This window comes from Prionailurus viverrinus, chromosome B2, assembly GCF_022837055.1.
Source record: "Prionailurus viverrinus isolate Anna chromosome B2, UM_Priviv_1.0, whole genome shotgun sequence".
Taxonomy (NCBI): Eukaryota; Metazoa; Chordata; class Mammalia; order Carnivora; family Felidae; genus Prionailurus; species Prionailurus viverrinus.
The window spans coordinates 29,570,940-29,589,432 of NC_062565.1; the positions used below are offsets into that span (position 1 = coordinate 29,570,940).

The 18,493-nt window shown below is 44.4% G+C and overlaps 1 pseudogene; it reads right to left on the reverse strand.

The window, feature by feature from the left end:
• Window positions 1-369: 369 nt before the first annotated feature.
• Window positions 370-18,493, reverse strand: part of LOC125166418 (DLA class I histocompatibility antigen, A9/A9 alpha chain-like) — a 38,293-nt pseudogene continuing 20,169 nt past the window's right edge.

Genomic DNA, 18,493 nt, shown 5'->3' on the forward strand with positions numbered 1-18,493 from the left:
GTTCCCCTGCCTGGAAAGAACTCCCTGAAGAATTGCTCTTCAACAATTCCTTGTGTCCCGCACATCTCTCAGAGGTCAGCTTCCCAGTGAGGCTCCCTCTGACAGTAAAGTAGCCACCTTCCCTGTCCCCACACAGGAAACTCTCTGGGTCACCTTCCTCAAAGCACCTACCAATTTAAACAAGTCCCTTATTTACCACATTTATACAATATATGGTTGAATCTGAATTACACTGGCTTTGACTGTGTACATCCACCAATATGTGGGCTTGTTTTTTACAGTATCGTCAAATGCGTGTTTCTTTATGATTTCTTAGTACTTTCTAGCTTAATTTATGAGTATAGTATATAATACATGTAACATACAAAATATGTGTTAAAGAATTGTTTATGTTATCAAAAGGCTTCCAGTCAACAGTAGGCTATTAGTACTTAAGTTCTAGGGGAGTCAAAAGTTATACTTGGACTTGAGACTACACAGTGAGGTTATTGCCCTCAATCCCCACATTGTTCCAGGGTCAAGTGGAGTCTGCCCCTCACCACTAGAACATATTCTCCACAAGACAAGCACGTTTGCCTTAGTCACTGAGGTGTCCTAGATGAAAAAATAGTGGGTCCTGCACGTGGCACACGACATTATCAGTGGAACGATTGGTTAGCGGAGAGGACCTCTGTCTTCTGGATGAGCCTCAGGCACAGCCGGTTCGTGGCAGCTCCCGCACAAAGTGCCCCCACCTCACCATCAGTGCCGCCTCTACTTTCTCCCAGGGCTGCTCCCCCCTCCCTCTTTCTGCTCAGCTCCCCCCTCCCACAGAGTTTCCCCTGCACAGCACAGCACACAGTTATAGTCCTGTCTTCAGAATCACTGTACTTAGGCTCCATGGGGCCCTTTCTCCAACTAAATAGAAATCTACATTAGACCCTGCTTTATAAATCCATGAATGTAGACGGGAACCAGCACCAGTATCATTAGAACTAAGGACAGGAAGAGGGGGCAGAGAGGCAGGAAAGGTAGAAACTAACTGAAGTTGAACAAGGATGAGAAACTCCCAGATTCCTCTCTGTCTACCTCAGGATGTAAAGAATAATCCAGAAGACAACTCTAGAGGGAGGAGATGGATGAATCTGAAAATTCATGTCTCCAAACCACAGAGACTCCTGTGTGCAGGGCCCACCTAGGCCTGCAGAACAACAGCCCAAAGGACTCCTGGTGTTGTAACCACTGGGGTCATCTGGGGAGAAGGAGACAGAAACTCGGACACACGAGCAAGAAAAGGCCTGATGCTCCATAGAAACAAGGGAAAAAAAAAACACCCAAAAGATGGGCCTAAGGTCACAACCCAGGATGGAGCCTGCTGACCCAGTCACAGGAAGCTCTTGCTCCACAAGGTCCTGGTGACAGGTGACGTCCACATCCCTGTGGTCACGGTCCTGGTGAGACAAGGTGCCACAGAAGGGACAAGGACAAGGAGAAGAGACATGACCCAGCTGAGGAGGGAGCTCGAGACACCAAGGATGCACTGAGCACCGACTGGACACAGGCCCCGTCCACACTCGGCTCCTCCAGCCCTCTCCTGTCTGCACCTGCAACAGACATGGCACAGGAAACATGAGGGTTCTGGAAGGTTCTCAGTGCTTTCATTTATTTTGTTGCAACTTTACAAGTCTTTTCTTTTATTAATTCACCAATCCCACATACCCAGAATTACAAAATACCAATTCATATCTGGATTCTCACTTTCCATAGGAAAGTAAGGCGTCAGTACTCAGCCCAACACGAAAAAAAGATAAGGATGGAGATGGTCCAACCCTGCCTCTGCTGAAACAGGAAAGCAGGTCAGAAAGGGAACACGAATCAGTACAGGTCATGGTGGGCAGGGGGGGCCAGTCTCCTGTGTCCTCACAATATGCTAATAGGAACGCAGACACATTCTGACACCATTTGCAGAAAGAGAAGTCCAGAGCTCTTGTAACCAAGTGAGAGTGTGAAAAGATCCTGCATTGCTCAGTCCTCCACAGTCAGCTGGCCTCCCACTGTGGGAGTTCATAGATAATCATGATAACAGATAGATAGATAGATAGATAATCATAGATAATCATAGATAATCATGAACACATTTAGGTCACATAAATGCCACATTCTCAACAGCCTCCCATATGCTCAAAGTGCTCCTACTGCCCCCACTCCTCCCCAGTTCAGGCCTTCTGGAGTCTTACTTTTAGGAGCTGCGGGAGACACATCAGAACCCTGGGCACTGTCATTGCCTGGGGTGGAATAAACAGGACGTGATCAGAGCCATAGGAGATGAGACTAAATGAGGAGCTATGGAGGAGGTGGTGAGCTTCCCACAGAGTCCTGTCTACACTATCCCAGGGTTTCAGGAATCACCCCCTCCATACTTACGTGCAGCGTGAGAGTAGCTAGGTCCTTTTCATCCTGTGGGAAGAAAATATCATGTTAGAGACTTGGGACAGATGGGCCATGAGATCCTAGAGCAACCTCCTAGTCCTGGTCCAAAATGAAGTTTCCAGAGTTCTGACTAAACACCCAGGACAGGATTGGGACACATGAAGAAAGAGTTGTGGGGTCACAGGACCACCTGACTTGCTGGAGGTCTGTCCTGAACAGGGACCTTCCTCTCTGTCCTGTCACTGCTAGGTATCAGGTCCCCATCAGCAGAACTACCAAGTGAAAATCTGTCCTTCATTTTCCAAGTGCTTTGCTACGGAGTGAATGTTAGTAATGGCTCCAGAGTGGGCAGGTACATGTGTGTGGATGGTACTTCCCAGGAACAAGGCAGGACAATGTGCTACCTACGAAACTCCCCAAGGGGACTAGAGTCTCAGATCCCCCCACTCTGTTCCTACCTGAGAACTTCTTCCTCCAGATGACAGCTCCAACCACCACAATGACCACAAGGACAACCACAGCAGCAATGATGCCTGGGATGGGGATGGAGGGCAGAGAGGATGGCTCTGGAAAGGGAAGGAAGGTGAGAGGCCCAGACCTCTGGCTTCAGTCCTGACTCTGAAATTTCCAGAAGGGCCCTGCTTTCCCTGACACGGGGCTCTACCCCAAACCCTCCTTACCCCATCTCAGGGTGATGGGCTCGGGCAGCCCCTCGTGCTGCACATGGCACGTGTATCTCTGCTCCTCTCCAGAAGGCACCACCACAGCCGCCCACTTCTGGAAGGTTCCATCTCCCGCAGGCCTGGTGTCCACAAGCTCTGTGTCCTGGGTGTGGACCTGCCCATCACGCTGCCACGTCAGGGTGATCTCCGCAGGGTAGAAGCCCAGAGCCCAGCACCTCAGGGTCACCTCACGGTCAGAAATGGGGTGGCGGGTCACCCGTGTTTTGGGAGATTCTGAGGAAGAAGAAACAGAGAAACCACACTGTGGTTTAGCTTTATGGGCCACTGAAACTGCATCCATGTGACCATCCTGAGGTGGACGGGACAACTGGTCTAGATGGAAGAAGCACAAAACCCAGACCCCAGTCTAGCCTTTGGGATCTCCTGATTCTTGTTAAGTTCTGGAATCAGGGAGAGAGCCCGGGTGGGAGGCTGCAGATCTAAAGTGGGGAACACACTATAGTTCTGACTGTGGTGGAGGGTGAATGATTCAGAAAACCCGGAGTCAGATCTCCAAAGATGTTCTCAGGGAGATCAAGGCCTTGAGAGGGAAGGTCATGGTTCACAAGGTGGCTGCCAGAGTCAGAGGGAACTGCTGATGGGTTATTTCAGGGATGGACTCAACCTGCATCCCAGGGGGAGACTGGATTCCTCACTGCCCTTTAGAGAAAAGCGCCCTCTAGGGGAGTTACTCTCTAGTAGAAATATGAACACCAAGGTGGATCTCCCTCTTCCCACCCCGGGAGGGGCGCTGTTCTGACACTGAGTCCATTTTTCCTTTCTCGTGGGAAGCCAGCCCCAGTGGAAGGGAGATTGGGGAGGCCCCGCGGACCTGTACCTGCGCGAAGCAGCGTCTCCTTCCCCATCTCCAGGTACCTGCGGAGCCAATCCAAACACATGCCCTCCGCGTATTTCCTGAAGTCTTCCGCCACACCGGCCACCTCCCACTTGCGGCGGGTGATCTGCGCCGCGGTGTCCGCCGCGGTCCAGGAGGTCCTCGTTCAGGGCGATGTAATCCTCGCCGTCGTAGGTCAACTGACTGTACCCGCGGAGGAAGCGCCCGTCTGGCCCCAGGTCACAGCCATACATATCCTGTAAGGTGTGAGACCCTGGTCTCCACCCCGCCCCCGCAGTCAGACACGCCAACGAAGCCCTGACCCCGCGGTCAGCCCCCAGACCTTCCTAGTCCCAACAGGCAAGCGACTAAGTCCAAACCGAAAGTGAAACCGCTTAAAAGCTCCCGCGGGCTCTTCCCGGGTTGAGGGACTGCCATGCCGGGGGCGGGCCGCGGTTTCCCGCAGACTTCGGGTGGCGCTCGGACCCAGACTTGGGGCGACCCCCGCCCATCAGTGGGGATGGGGGTCATGACCCGGGCCCGCTCACCGGACTCGCTCTGGTTGTAGTAGCCGAGGGCAGTCTGCAGGCTCACTCGGAAAATCTGTGCTGTCTCCTTGACCCTCCGCATCTCCCGGTCCCAATACTCTGGCCCCTCCTGCTCCAACCACTGCGCCGCGGCTCTACCCTCGGACTTGGGGCATCGCTGTCGAACCGCACGAACTGCTTGTCGTCTACGTAGCCGACTTCCAAGTAGCGGGGCTCCCCGCGGCCGGGTCGGGACACGACGGTGGAGAAATACCTGAGGGAGTGGGAGCCTGCGGCCGTGGAGGGGCTGAGACCCCGCCCGACCCTCCTCCCGGCTCGGGGCCGGGTCCTTGGTGGAGGTGGCCGGGAGGGCAGGACGAGGGGGACCCGAGTCGGGGAGAGCAAGGCAGAGTGGGAGAGGGATGGGGAGGACAGGCCAGGGCGGGGCCGGGTGGGGGTCTGGGGTGGGGGCGGAGGACAGGCACCTCCCCCCGGGGTCCTACGTCCTCGCCGGGCGGTCCCCTTGCCCCTGAGTCCCTTTCCATCAGACCCCGCACTCACCCGCCCAGGTCTGGGTCATGGCCAGGGCCTCCGACAGCAGCAGGAGGAGGGTTCGGGGCATAATGACCCGCTCCTTCAGGGTCTGGAGAGAATGATTCGCAGTTGGTAGCGGGGTCGGGTGCGGAGACTTGGTAACAGGGGAACTTGCAGTGCCGCTGATTGGCTTCTCCGGAAACCCGACACTAATAGGAGTGTGAACTGAGTTTGCGTCATCAGTATCCAGGCGGAAATACCTGACAATGGTTGTAGAAAGAGAAGTGGAGATTGGGACCCCTCAACACAGCCCTGGAACCTGAGTCCCTGAGAGCCAGCCCCAGGGACCAGGGACTGCCCAGACCCCCTCACCTACTTCACAGAGCGCTCTTTGTCACAATCTCTCCCTGAGTCGTGGCCCAGGAGCTGTGTGAGTCAGTGATTCTCCCAACATTTTGTTCTCAGGTTATCTACACAGTCTTACACATTACTGAGGATCCCAAGGATAATTTTATGTCTGTGGATTATATCTGTCAATATTTACCATAATAGGAATAAAACAGGTTTAAAAATTTATTAATTCGTTTATGGTCATATTAATAACCCATGGCATGAAAACAGAAATACTGTTTTTATGAAAAAGAACCATTTCCCCAAATAAACAGGGTAGTGAGAAGACTGGATTTTGTTATATTTTCCATTTTTGCAAATCTCTTTCTTGTCTGTCTCGTTAGAAGACCACTGGATGTTCAAATTTGCTTCTGCATTTATTGTGTTGTTTTGGTTGAAATATATGAAGTAATTTACAACCCTGCAACGTAAGAATAGTATGTTTCATAACCTTTTCAAATAATTATGAATATTCTTCTTTGATACTATATTAAAACAACACAAATTGTACTTTCTCTAAGGTAATTTGCAAAGTAGAACCTGAAACAGCATCATTGACTCTCTCCTTCTGTGTTACATTAAACCCATAGGCGTATCTGCACATTGAATGGATCTTGTACTAATGCCTGATTGTTTTAAAGTGTCATTTCACTATGTGATATAGATAGCGTTTGTTAGATTGGAATGGAATTATCAGAACATCACATTTGTTTTAATATTACCACAAATCCCAACAGAAAAGTTTCTCAGTATGAGAAGCTGTCAGGCTTATTGGTGGATCACAAGTTTTCCAAAATGTTGATTTTCTCTTGAGAGCTTACGTTTTATCAAGGTAACAAGTACTGCCAGCTGTCTCATGTGAACTGATTTTCATGAAGGGATAGGTTCATGTTAATTTTCAAGAAACTATCTGCCAAATATCCTAGACTAAATAATCCAAGTTTCTGTGTCATTCATTCTTTCAAATAAAAATGGCATTCTGCAAAAGAAAAACAAACACATAAAAAGCATTCCAATTAAGTTCATGGAGCTTATTTTCCCTGGGGCTTAGGGATGTAGCAGAAGTGCTACACATCCCAAGTCATCATATAACACATATTTAAAATGTGGATTTAAGGGGTGCCTGGGTGGCTCAGTTGGTTGAGCATCTGACTCTGACTCTGGATATCAGCTTATGTCATGGTCCCAGGGTCCTGGAATCAAATCCCATGTTGGGCTCCGCACTGAGTGTAGAGCCTGCTTAAGATTCTCTCTCCCTAACCTTCTGCCCCTCTCCCCTGCTTGCACTCTCACTCTCTCTCTAAAAAATAAAAAATAAAGAACATGTGGATTTAAGAATATTTTGGTAAAGATAATAATTTTTAATACTTCAGGGCATTTTAAAGTGATACTAATATATATATTTAATGGAAGTAAGTAGTGGTGAAGAATAACAACTATTGTAGTTTGGACCCATAACCTCCATTCTGGCTATGTTTTACCTCACTGTGAATGTCAACATAGTAAAAAGGCAAATACTGTCTATGTACTATCATGAAAATAGTTTAAACCCCATGGATTCTGTGAAAGGGCCTCAGTGACTTCTGGTGTTCCACAGACCACACTTTGAGAACTGCTGCTCTGAATAAACCTGGGAGGGTCGCCCAGCTGATCCCTGCCCTGGCCTCTTCTTAGCAGAATCCCTTTCCCTGAGCTGGACTTGGCTCTGATAATTTAGCTCTGAGTTTAGCCCCTGAGGGCACCCGGGACAGAACTCACCTCCTGGAAGTTTGCTGCCAGAGTGTCCTCAGTCTGGGAAGGAGGTGGAGGGGCTGGTATTTCCTTTTGTAATTGGGAACAGTTTGTGCCTGAAGGCACCAGACCCATGCATGACTGACTTTGATTTTGTGATATACCACCTTACTATGTATTCACATCTGAGAGATCTCATGTAGTCTGTAAGAGAAATAATATTGGTATTCACATTTTACATGTACCTAATGCATCTGACTTGAGGCCCATAAAGCATGCAATGCAGTACTGTCCAATACAACATTCTGTAATGAAGGAATTGTTCTATATCTACCCTGTCCAGCATGGTGGCCACAAGCTGCATGTGGCTCTTGAGATACAGGTGGCATTTGAAATGGGGCTAATGTGCTGAGGAGTTGCATTTTTAATTATTTCAAAGGAATTTGAATTTAAGTAGCCATATGTGGTTAGTAGCTACTAGTTTTAAAAATTATTTATTTTGATGTGGGGAGGGACAGAGAGAGAAGGAGAAAGAGAATCCCAAGCATGCTCTGTGCTGTCACTGCAGAGTCCCATGCGGGGCTCGATCCAAGAACTGTGGGATAAAGACCTGTGCTGAAATCAAGAATCAGTCGCTTAATCAACTGAGCCACTCAGGTATCCTTAGTAGTCTCCATTGGGACAGTACATATCTAGAATGTTCTTGGTTTTCAAAATCCTCCTCAAAATAGATACTATGTGACTCATAGGTTTATGTATACTAAATTTATCTTCGTATGGAAGTCATGGATTTGTCTATGTGTATTTGAGACATACCCTTGAGAGTTTAATTAATAATGCATTATAACTGCTAAAGTGTATAGAGATTAACCAAAACGTGATGTATCAAATCAAATTCACTGTTCAAAAATGCCCATCACTGGAGGTAATTTTAGTTTCTATTACCTTGGGTGACTTGGTGTTTGTGTTAACCTGGTAAACATAAGCAGGCACGTAAGTCTTCACTGAGCCCAAGAGAGAGGATTTACTGAACACAACATATATGAGCTACCTTGTAGGCCCTGCACATACTTGTAAAAATCCTAAAGCAGAAGATGTACATCTTAGATTCCACCACCTTAGAATCTTTTACCTGTTACTCTTTTGCCCAAATTCAGACATTTCTCTGTGTTTTCCTTTACCCTTGAAACCCTCTGCTCTTCATTTCTACCAAGGTGAAAATATACATGAAACATTTATAATTGTGGGATGAAGAATTCTCTAAGTGTGGCCCAATGATTTGAAAATTGTGATATGAAAATGATAAAGCCAAACAAAATATCTGCATGTCAAGCACTCACAAAGATTCAAACACATGTCGTGATCAAATTAAAAGACACAGAAACAATTTTGACAGACAAAAGGGTAACATGCTTCAATGTTCTCCAGCCAAAGACCACCAGGAGCAGCTGTGGGCATTCAAGTTGGATCTATTACTTGTTGCACTGAGAAAGAACGCATTCCTTTGGGGCCATGAGGCATCTTAATATGAAGGTGTTGGAACCTATAAGGATATGAGCTTTGGATGGGTGTTTGGGGGAGGGTTTGTGGAAGCTGGGGCACGCTCCTGGCTGCATGTTGTGAGCATGTGTGGGCAATTCTATGCTTGACCATCTGAGTGAATTTCATTTCTAAGCAGGACAGACCAGAGTGATGATAAAGCAGTAAGGGTAAAGAAGCAGTGATTGGTCACATTAACCAGCACAAGGAGATGTTGGGTATTTTGTGGGTTGTACAATGCCTGTTTTGTCTGTAATTAGACAAAGTAATGTCATGGTTTCAGAGTGTCCTTGTCTGATATTGATATTCTTAAGATGACTGGCTCATGTCCCACAGGAATAATATGGCCCAGTGGTGTCATCGGTCAGCTTCTGACCACACTGTGGCCCAGCTGTCAGTGTCAGACCTGTTACAGATGTGGGGGCTGCTGTTTATTCTCTCTTCAATTCCATATTTTAAAATAACTACAATCCATTTGAAAAATTATTAAAGAATTGGTGTTTCCATTTCTTTCGGTAAATACCCAGGAGTGGAATTATTGGGTGATGTGGCAAATCCCTATGTTGTAAACCTGAAAGTGTGTGTCATCTGTAGTCAAATAAAAAAATAAACAGAAAAGAAAAAAGAGAATTAAGAATATTAGAAAACAATTCAGAAGGGAAGAAATGAAACATCAAAAAAATATATTGGTGATAAGTATACATAAAGAAAAATGAGAATGTGGATAAGAAATGGAATACAACTTAGAATCTATCAACTTGGCAAAGATGAAGCCAGGTGATGAGAGTGTCCAACAGATGGTTGGGAAAATACACTGTCATAAAGGGTGATGGTAGTGAAAACTGGTATAAAGTTAGAAAAAAAATTTTTTTAGTGTTTAATTATTTTTGAGTGTGTGTGTGAGAGACAGTGTGTGCAAGCAGGGGATGGGCAGAGGGAGAGAGAAATACAGAATCTGAAGGAAACTCCAGGTTCTGAGCTGTCAGAACAGAGCCTGATGCAGGGCTTGAGCTCATGAGCCATGAGATCATGACCTGAGCTGAAGTCAGACGCTTAACCGACTGAGCCATCCAGGTGCCCCACTGGTATAAAATTTTCAAAGGTTCTTCTGAAAATGTCTCCACAATTTAAATCTGCTTATATTGTAACACAGACATTTTCTTTTAGGAGTTTATCTTGAGATAATCATACTTTTTTCAAAAGTATATTTTCAAGGATGTTTCTTGAATTGTGGTTTATAAAGAAAAAGCAGAACTTTAAGTGCTATAATCAATATGATGATGGTATGTATAAATAGTGGAATATGTCTCAGGCATTATCACCATGTGATGTACACAGAGGGTCAAAGTTAATCTTCAAAGTAAACCCAAAAGTCACCTCATAGGAGATCCCTTTGTACAGACAGGGAAAGGGAGACGTGGAATAAGGAGGTGGTGGAACCAGGGTTAAGATTTGCTTTTAGAGGCCTATTGACTTGTCTGTCCTTGGATCCCTGTCCATAAGGAGGTGGGTATGACTGCGCACTCCATGCAAGTGAACTGTTACAGTGTTCCAGAATGTTCTGTGATGGGAGGCTGTTTAGCTCAGAATCTAGGAGGACATTAAGTGGCAGTGTGACTTACCTGCTCAAATCAAACTAAAGCCCATCATCCAGTATACATCTTGAGGCCGCCAGTAGCTCAGGATCAGCTGGACTCCAGAGCTACAACAAAGAGCAAGGGTGAGACCCTGGTCATGCAACACCGGCACTGTTATGTGGGAGATGAGCATTTAGCAGAAATGACAGAGATAAATGTAAGTCACTCCTGAAATAAGTGGTGTGTGGAGAAAGGTCATGATATCATGAAAGCGGATGACAAGGAGACCCTACCGCTAGTATCAATCATATCTACAGTATGTAAAAGACATATGGATATGAAACAAAAACACGATTATACACAGTGGTATATAACCATAGAATAGGAAAGAGCCCTTGGAAATTAAAAATGTGACCATAGAGGGGTTCCCCTGGGTGGCTTAGTTGATTGAGTGTCTGACTCTTGATTTTGGTTCAGGTCATAATCTTGTGGTTCATGGGTGTGAGACCCGCATCAGGCTCTGAGCTGACAGTGCAGAGTTGGCTTGGGATTCTCTCTCTCTCTCTCTCTCCCTCTCTCTCTGCCCCTCCCCCATTCGCGCACGCGCGCTCTCTCTCTCTCAAAGTAAACAAACTTAAAAAAATGACCGTTGAAATGAATAATTTAGTCAATAAAGTGGATGATTACAGCTGTACTTTCCCGTAGTAGTACAGTTGGGAAGGTGATGTCAGCAGGAGAGAAGACCTGTTTGGCTCTCAATCAAGTGACTCCAATAAGTTAATAACAGTAGTTTTAAAAAGAATGGAGAGACGGGGTGCCTGGGTAGCTCAGTTGGTTGAATGACCGACTTCAGCTCAGGTCATGATCTTGAGGTTCATGAGTTTGAGCCCCGCATCGGGCTCTGTGCTGACAGCTCAGAGCCTGGAGCCTGCTTTAGATTCTGTGTCTCCCTCTCTCTCTGCCTCTCCCCCACTCATGCTCTGTCTCTCTCTGTCTTTCAAAAAAAAAAAAAACATTAAAAAAAAGAATGGAGAGTAGGAAATGATAAAAAACAATTTTAAGAGTATTACTCAGAGTTGACAGGGAAAAACACACATGTTGAAAGACCAAACCAAATTATTATTATGTTTTTTCCTTCCAAGATTTTACTTAAATTCAAGTTAGTTAACATATAGTGTAGTTTTGGTTTCAGGAGTAGAATTTAGTGATTCATCTCTTGCATATAACACCCAGTGCTCATCCCAACAAATGCCCTCCTTACTTCCCATCACCCATTTAGCCCATTCTCCCACCCACTTCCCCTTCAGCAACCATCAGTTTGTTTTCTATAGTTAAGAGTATCTTATGGTTTGCCTCCCTCTCTGTATCTTATTTTATTTTTCCATCCTTCCCATATGTTTATCTGTTTCATCTCTTAAAATCCACATATGAGTGAAATCATAAGGTAGTTTCTTTCTCTGACTAACTTATTTTACTTAGCATAATACGCATTAGTTCCATCCACATTGTTGCAAATGGCAACATTTCATTCGTTTTGATGGCTGATGTTCCATTGTATATATACCACATCTTTATCCATTCATCAGTCAATGGACATTTGGGCTCTTTCCATAATTTGGCTATTGTGGAGAGTGCTGCTATAAACATATAAAGGTGCATATGCCCTTTCAATCAGTATTTTTGTATCCTTTAGATAAATGCCTAATAGTACAGTTGCTGGATCGTGGGGTAGTTCTATTTTTAAGTTTTGAGGAACCTCCATACTGTTTTCCAGAGTGGCCTGCATTCCCCACCCCAACAATGTAAGAGGGTTTCCCGTTCTCCACATCTTCACCAACATTTATTGTTTCCTGAGTTTTAAATTTTAGCCATTCTGACAGGTGTGAAGTGATATCTCATTGTGATTTGATTTGTATTTCCCTGATGATGAGTAATGTTGAGCATTTTTTCATGTGTCAGTTGGCCATTTGTATGTCTTCTTTGGAGAGATGTCTGTTCATGTCTTCTGCCCATTTCTTAACTGGATTATGTATGTTTTGGGTGTTGAGTTTGAAAGATTTTGTGGATTTTGGATACTAGCTCTTTGTCCGATATGTCATTTGCAAATATCTTCTCCCATTCTGTTGATTGCCTTTTAGTTTTGTTGATTGTTTCCTTTGCTGAGCAGAGGCTTTTTATCTTGATGAAGTCCCAGGAGTTCATTTTTGCTTTTGTTTTCCTTGCCTCCAGAGACATATCTACTAAGAAGTTGCTGTGGCCAAGGTCAAAGAGGTTGCTCTCTGTGTTCTCCTCTAGAATTTTGCTGGTTTCCTGTTTTATATTTAGTCCTTTTATCCATTTTTAATTTATTTTTGTGTATGGTGTAAGAAAGTGGTCCAGTTTCATTCTTCTGCATTTGTCTGTCCAGTTTTCCCAACACCAATTGTTGAAGAGACTGTCTTTCCTGCTATGTCAAAGATTAGTTGACCATATAGTTGTGGGTCCATTTCTGGGTTCTCTATCCTATTCCATTGATCTGTGTGTCTGTTTTTGTGCCAGTACCATACTGTCTTGATGACTACAGGTTTGTAATACAGCTTGAAGTCCAGAATTATGATTCCTCCTGGTTTGGTTTTCTTTTTCAACATTACTTTGGCTATATAGTGTCTTTTATGGTTTCATACAAATTTTAGAATTGTTTTTTCTAGCTCTATGAAGAATGCTGGTGTTATTTTGATAGGGATTGCATTGGATGTGTAGATTGCTTTGGGTAGTAAAGACATTTTAACATAGACATATCATAACATAACATATACATAGTATAGACATAATATTTGTTCTTCCAATCCATGGTCATGGAATATTTTTCATTTCTTTTTTTAATGTTTATTTATTTTGAGAGAGAGAGAAAGAGAGAGAGAGGGAGAGAGCGAGTCGGGGGAGAGGGGGAAGAGAGAGAGGGAGATGGAGAATCCCAAGCAGGTTCAACACTCAACATGGAGTCCAATGTGGGACTTGATCTCATGATGGTGAGATCATGACCTGAGCCGAACTCAATAGTAGATGCTTAACCAACTGAGCCACACAGGTGCCCCTGTTTTTCCTTTTCTTTGTATCTTCTTTAATTTCTTTCATAAGTGTTCTATAGTTTTCAGAGTACAGATCTTTTACCTATTTGGTTAGGTTTACTCCTAGGTAGCTTATGGTTTTGGGTGCAATTGTAAATGGTATCAGTTCCTTGATTTCTCTCTCTGTTGCTTCATTATTGGTGTATGAAAATACAACAGATTTCTGTACATTTATTTTATATCCGGTGACTTTGCTGAATTCATGTATCAGTTCTAGCAGTTTTTTGGTGGAATCTTTTGGGTTTTCTACATAGAGTATCATGTCATCTGCAAAGAGTAAAAGTTTGACTTCTTCCTTGCTGACATGGATGCCTTTTTATTCCTTTTTGTTGTGTGATTGCTGAGGCTAAGACTTCCAACACTATGTTGAATGGCAGTGTCAAGAGTGAACATCCCTGTAGTGTTCCAGACCTTAGGGAAAAAGCTCCCAGTTTCCCCCTCCTTGAGGATCATATTAGCTGTGGGTCTTTCATATAGCCTTTATGATGTTGACATATGTTCCTTCTATCCCTACTTTCTTGAGGGTTTTTATGAAGAAAGGATGCTGTAATTTGTCAAATGGGTTTTTTGCATCTATTGAGGGAATCCCATGGTTCATATCCTTTCTTTTATTAATGTGATGTATCACGTTGATTGATTTGCAAATATTGAACCACCCCTGCAGCCCAAGAATAAATCACACTTGATTATGGTGAATAATTCTTTTAATGTATTGTTGGATTCGGTTTGCTAGTATCTTGTTGAGAATCTTTGCATCATTGTTCATCAGGGATATTGGTCTGTAATTCTCCTTTTCAGTGGACTCTTTTTATCTGGTTTTGGAATCAAGATAATGCTGGCCTTGTAGAATGAGTTTGGAAGTTTTCCTTCCATTTCTATTTTTGGAACAGTTTCAAAAGAATAGGTATTGGGGCGCCTGGGTGGCGCAGTCGGTTAAGCATCTGACTTCAGCCAGGTCACGATCTCGCGGTCCGTGAGTTCGAGCCCCGCGTCAGGCTCTAGGCTGATGGCTCAGAGCCTGGAGCCTGCTTCCGATTCTGTGTCTCCCTCTCTCTCTGCCCCTCCCCCGTTCATGCTCTGTCTCTCTCTGTCCCAAAAATAAATAAAAGTTGAAAAGAATAGGTATTAATTCTTCTTTAAATGTTTGATAGAATTCCCCTGGGAAGACATCTGGCCCTGGGTTCTTGTTTCTTGGGCAATTTTGGATTACTGATACAATTTCTTTACTGGTTATGGGACTGTTCAATTTTTCTATTTTTTCCTGTTTCAGTTTTAGACCTACCCAAATTATTTTTTTTAAGTTTATTTATTATTTATTTTTGAGAGAGACAAAGAGTGTGAGCAAGGGAGGGGCATATAGAGAGGGAGACAGAGAATCCCAGCCAGGCTCTGCACAGAGCAGAGCCTGATGCAGGGTTCAAACCCACAAACCATGAGGTCATGACCTGAGCTGAAATCAAGAGTCAGATACTTAACCCAGTGAGGCACCCACAGACCCCTAGATCTACCCAAATTCTTAAATGTTTTTTATTTTTGAGAGAGAGAGGGCGGAGAGAGAGACGAGAGAGAGAGAGAGAGAGAGAGAGACTCAGAATCTGAAGCAGATTCCATGTCTGCGCTATCAGTACAGAGCCTGATGTGGGGCTCGAACTCACAAACTATGAGATCATGACCTGAGCCAAAGTTGGACACTTAACCAATTGAACCAGCCAGGTACCCCAAGATCTACCCAAATTCTTTAAAAAAAAATTCTTTTAATGTTTATCTATTTTTGAGAGAGAGAGAGAGAAAGAGAGAGAGAGAGAGAGAGAAATGAGGGAGGGGCAGAGAGAGAAGGAGACAGAATCTGAAGCAGGCTCCAGTCTCTGAGCTGTCAACACAGAGCCACCCATGAACCATGAGACTGTGACCTGAGCCAAAGTCCGACACTTAACCGACGGAGCCACACAGGCACCCCTACCCAAATTCTTAACTAGAGTAGATGAAAGGAGACCCACACCAAGAGACAGCACAATAAAATGTCAAAAAGAGGGTAGAGGAGCAGAGACCTTGAAAACTCCAAGACACAACACAGGCCTGGCAGTTGGAAGATATGACACATGGTCCCCATATCCTGAGGACAGCTGTGTCTGGCACAGAGTCTCAATCCCATCACTGCGTGAATCAGGGCAAGGGTAGCCTAAAGGCACATCAGATGTTTAGATGTCAGTGTCTACTTTCCACGTTCCTTTCCACAGGATATCACTAGGCAGTGGGGGAAATGATAGAGGAAACCAAAAGAGGGAAGCATGTGGGATCCAGGCAACAGGGAGCCAGAAGGAGACAGGCAGAGGGCACCCAAGATGAGCTGAAGGGGATCCAGGTATCCGCCCTGCCCCAGGTGTGCAGACATCACGTCCACATGGGGCAGGACTGAGGGCTGCGGGCCAGCTGTCTGCACAGACATGAAGATAATGGAATAGTGGATAGGCTTGAATATATTCGTGAAGATTTACCTGGGGGGAGCTTGGGAAGGAATTAATGAGAACAACAGAAACTAAGCAAATGAAGGGATAAGACGTTTATTTACTCCAGGGAAATTAAAAAGTTGATTCAGGAAAGATAAAGCAATCATAGTCTACTGAATGCTTATTTGTGATGAGCATTTCATGGTCATAATAATGCACACACTGTACATTGAACTAACCAAATTATAAAATAATTATATGGGGCAAATGGGAGTGTGTGAAAGAAGAGTGAATTCAGTAAAGAGAATGCATAAACCTGAAAAGCAGAGAATGAGTCTGAGAAGCAGGATATTTAGAGACACAGAAGCAATAACCAGAGAATCAGTGAAAGAACTAATGCAGGTGGTCTCTGAGATTCCGGACATGGGGGACATGGAAGATTGGGGACATCTGTCTTGATATCAAGTACTGCAGAAGTATTTGGCTTTTTTTTTTTAACATTTACTTATTTTTGAGACAGAGAGAGACAGAGCATGAACGGGGGAGGGGCAGAGAGAGAGGGAGACACAGAATGGGAAGCAGGCTCCAGGCTCTGAGCTGTCAGCCCAGAGCCCAATGCGGGGCTCGAACTCACGGACCGTGAGATCATGACCTGAGTTGGAGTCGGACGCTTAACCAACTGAGCCACCCAGGCACCCCAGTATTTGGCTTTTTGAAACTCGGTGCCTCTATCCATTTGTTACAAAGACAACATGGTGAGTAAGAAATGGAGTCAGGAATGGAGGCCTTAGAGATGGGGCAGGAGTTAGAGGAGTCATGGGAGTAAGTGTTGGATTTTTATGAGATGATTTTGTTTTGATTTATTTAGTTTTGTTTCATACAAACAAGACAGCATGTTCCTATGGGAAATGGATGATGCTGGTGCCTAAATTGAGGGGTTAGGGTAGCCTGAGACAGAGGGGCGCCTCCACTATCACTGCTTAGAAGGTGAGGACACAGGTTCAGATGTGGGGGAGGAGGAGAGAGGGGAGAGTGCAGTTGTCTCCTTCTTTTCTGAATGAGAAACAAAGGAGCTCATCATCTCAGGGAGGGATCAGGGAGGGGGTGCAGGAGACTGAGAAGGGGGGAGGAAGTAAGAAGCAGCCCTCTCAGGAGGGGGACAGTGAGCTGACTGGGGAAATGGCATTTAGAGAGAGAAAGGCTGGGGCCTCTGAGCTCTGTGCTCATTACCTTAGAGTGAGAGAGTTCCAGCATCAGGAGCATCTATAATAGACTAGAAGAAAATGCAACAAAATAGCTCAGGTGTGAGAATTACCATCCTTTTTACTTTGTCATCATTTGCTTTTCTCATTTTATAATTTTTCTACAGGGAATATACATAACATTATATATATTATACATCACACAAACACATCATAATCAGATTATAAACATTTTATTATTTACAATTTAAAAAGGAATGCAGATGGTAGGAAAGTCAGTAGCTTAGACCACAGAGCTGGAAGAGTGGATCTGTCTGTCTACAGTCTGGGCAGTGTGACTGTGTGAGAACACAGCTTTTGCTCCGTTTCTCAGGACTCTGTTCTTCAGTGGGGGCTAAGCAGATCTTTCTCTTCCTTTTGGGGTGTGGATATTTATTTATTTACTACTATTTTGTTAGTTTTAATGCTTTTTGTAGATGATGATTTTTCTATGTTCATGTTATTTGAAGCTACTTTAGTGGGAACATTTGTCCACATAGTCTAGCCCACCTGCTTCAGAGATGGAAATTCAAAGGCAAAATAGTTCACTGAAAAGATGATTGGTTCTAAAGCAGCAGATGAGAGCCCGAGTCTTAAATTATGGTCTGAGGCTGATCTGTCAAGTATTTGGGATTTTAAAGTAGTTTATTTTTTGAAAACTTTATTCATGCACACACAAGAGAATTCAATAGATACTCAAAAATATACGAAAATAAAGAAGTCACACGATAACCCCTCATCCCCCAGTCACCCAAGTTCTCTACCCAAAATAATCACAGCAAGCCATTTCTCCTTTCTCCTACCCTCCCCAAAATGCATCTGTGCATATGTGTCCACTGTTACATCAGGAAAGAAGCTCAGGCCAGAGACTGGTAGAAGATATTTGCAAATCACATATTTGATAAAGGACTTGCTTTAGAATAACCATAAAACTGTTAAAAAGTGACAATAAGAAAACAAGTCATTAAAAAAAATGAGCAAAAGCCTGAGCAGACAGCTCACCAAGAACATATACTCCTAACGAATAAGCACATGAGAAGGTGCTCATAGCAGGTGTCATTAGGGAAATGCAAAGGGAACAACAGTGATCTGCCATCGCACTCCTGTTAGAATGGTGGGAATCCAAACACTGATAATATCAAGTGCTGACTAGGACTTGGAACAACAGAAAGCCTCAGTCACTAATGGCAGGAATACAAAACAGCACAGTCACTGTGGGTGTCAGTCAGCAGTTTCTTGTAAAGCCAAACACAGACTAAGCATGGGAGCTGCTGATCCCTCTCTGAGGTGTTTACCCAACTCATTAGAAAACTCATGTCTGCACAACAACCTGCATGTACATTTGCATAGTGGGACAGCCCTTAACTGTGGACTGCACATCGTGACTTCCTTCCAAAGACTACTTTATGGAAAGGGACAAAGCATAAAAAGGAA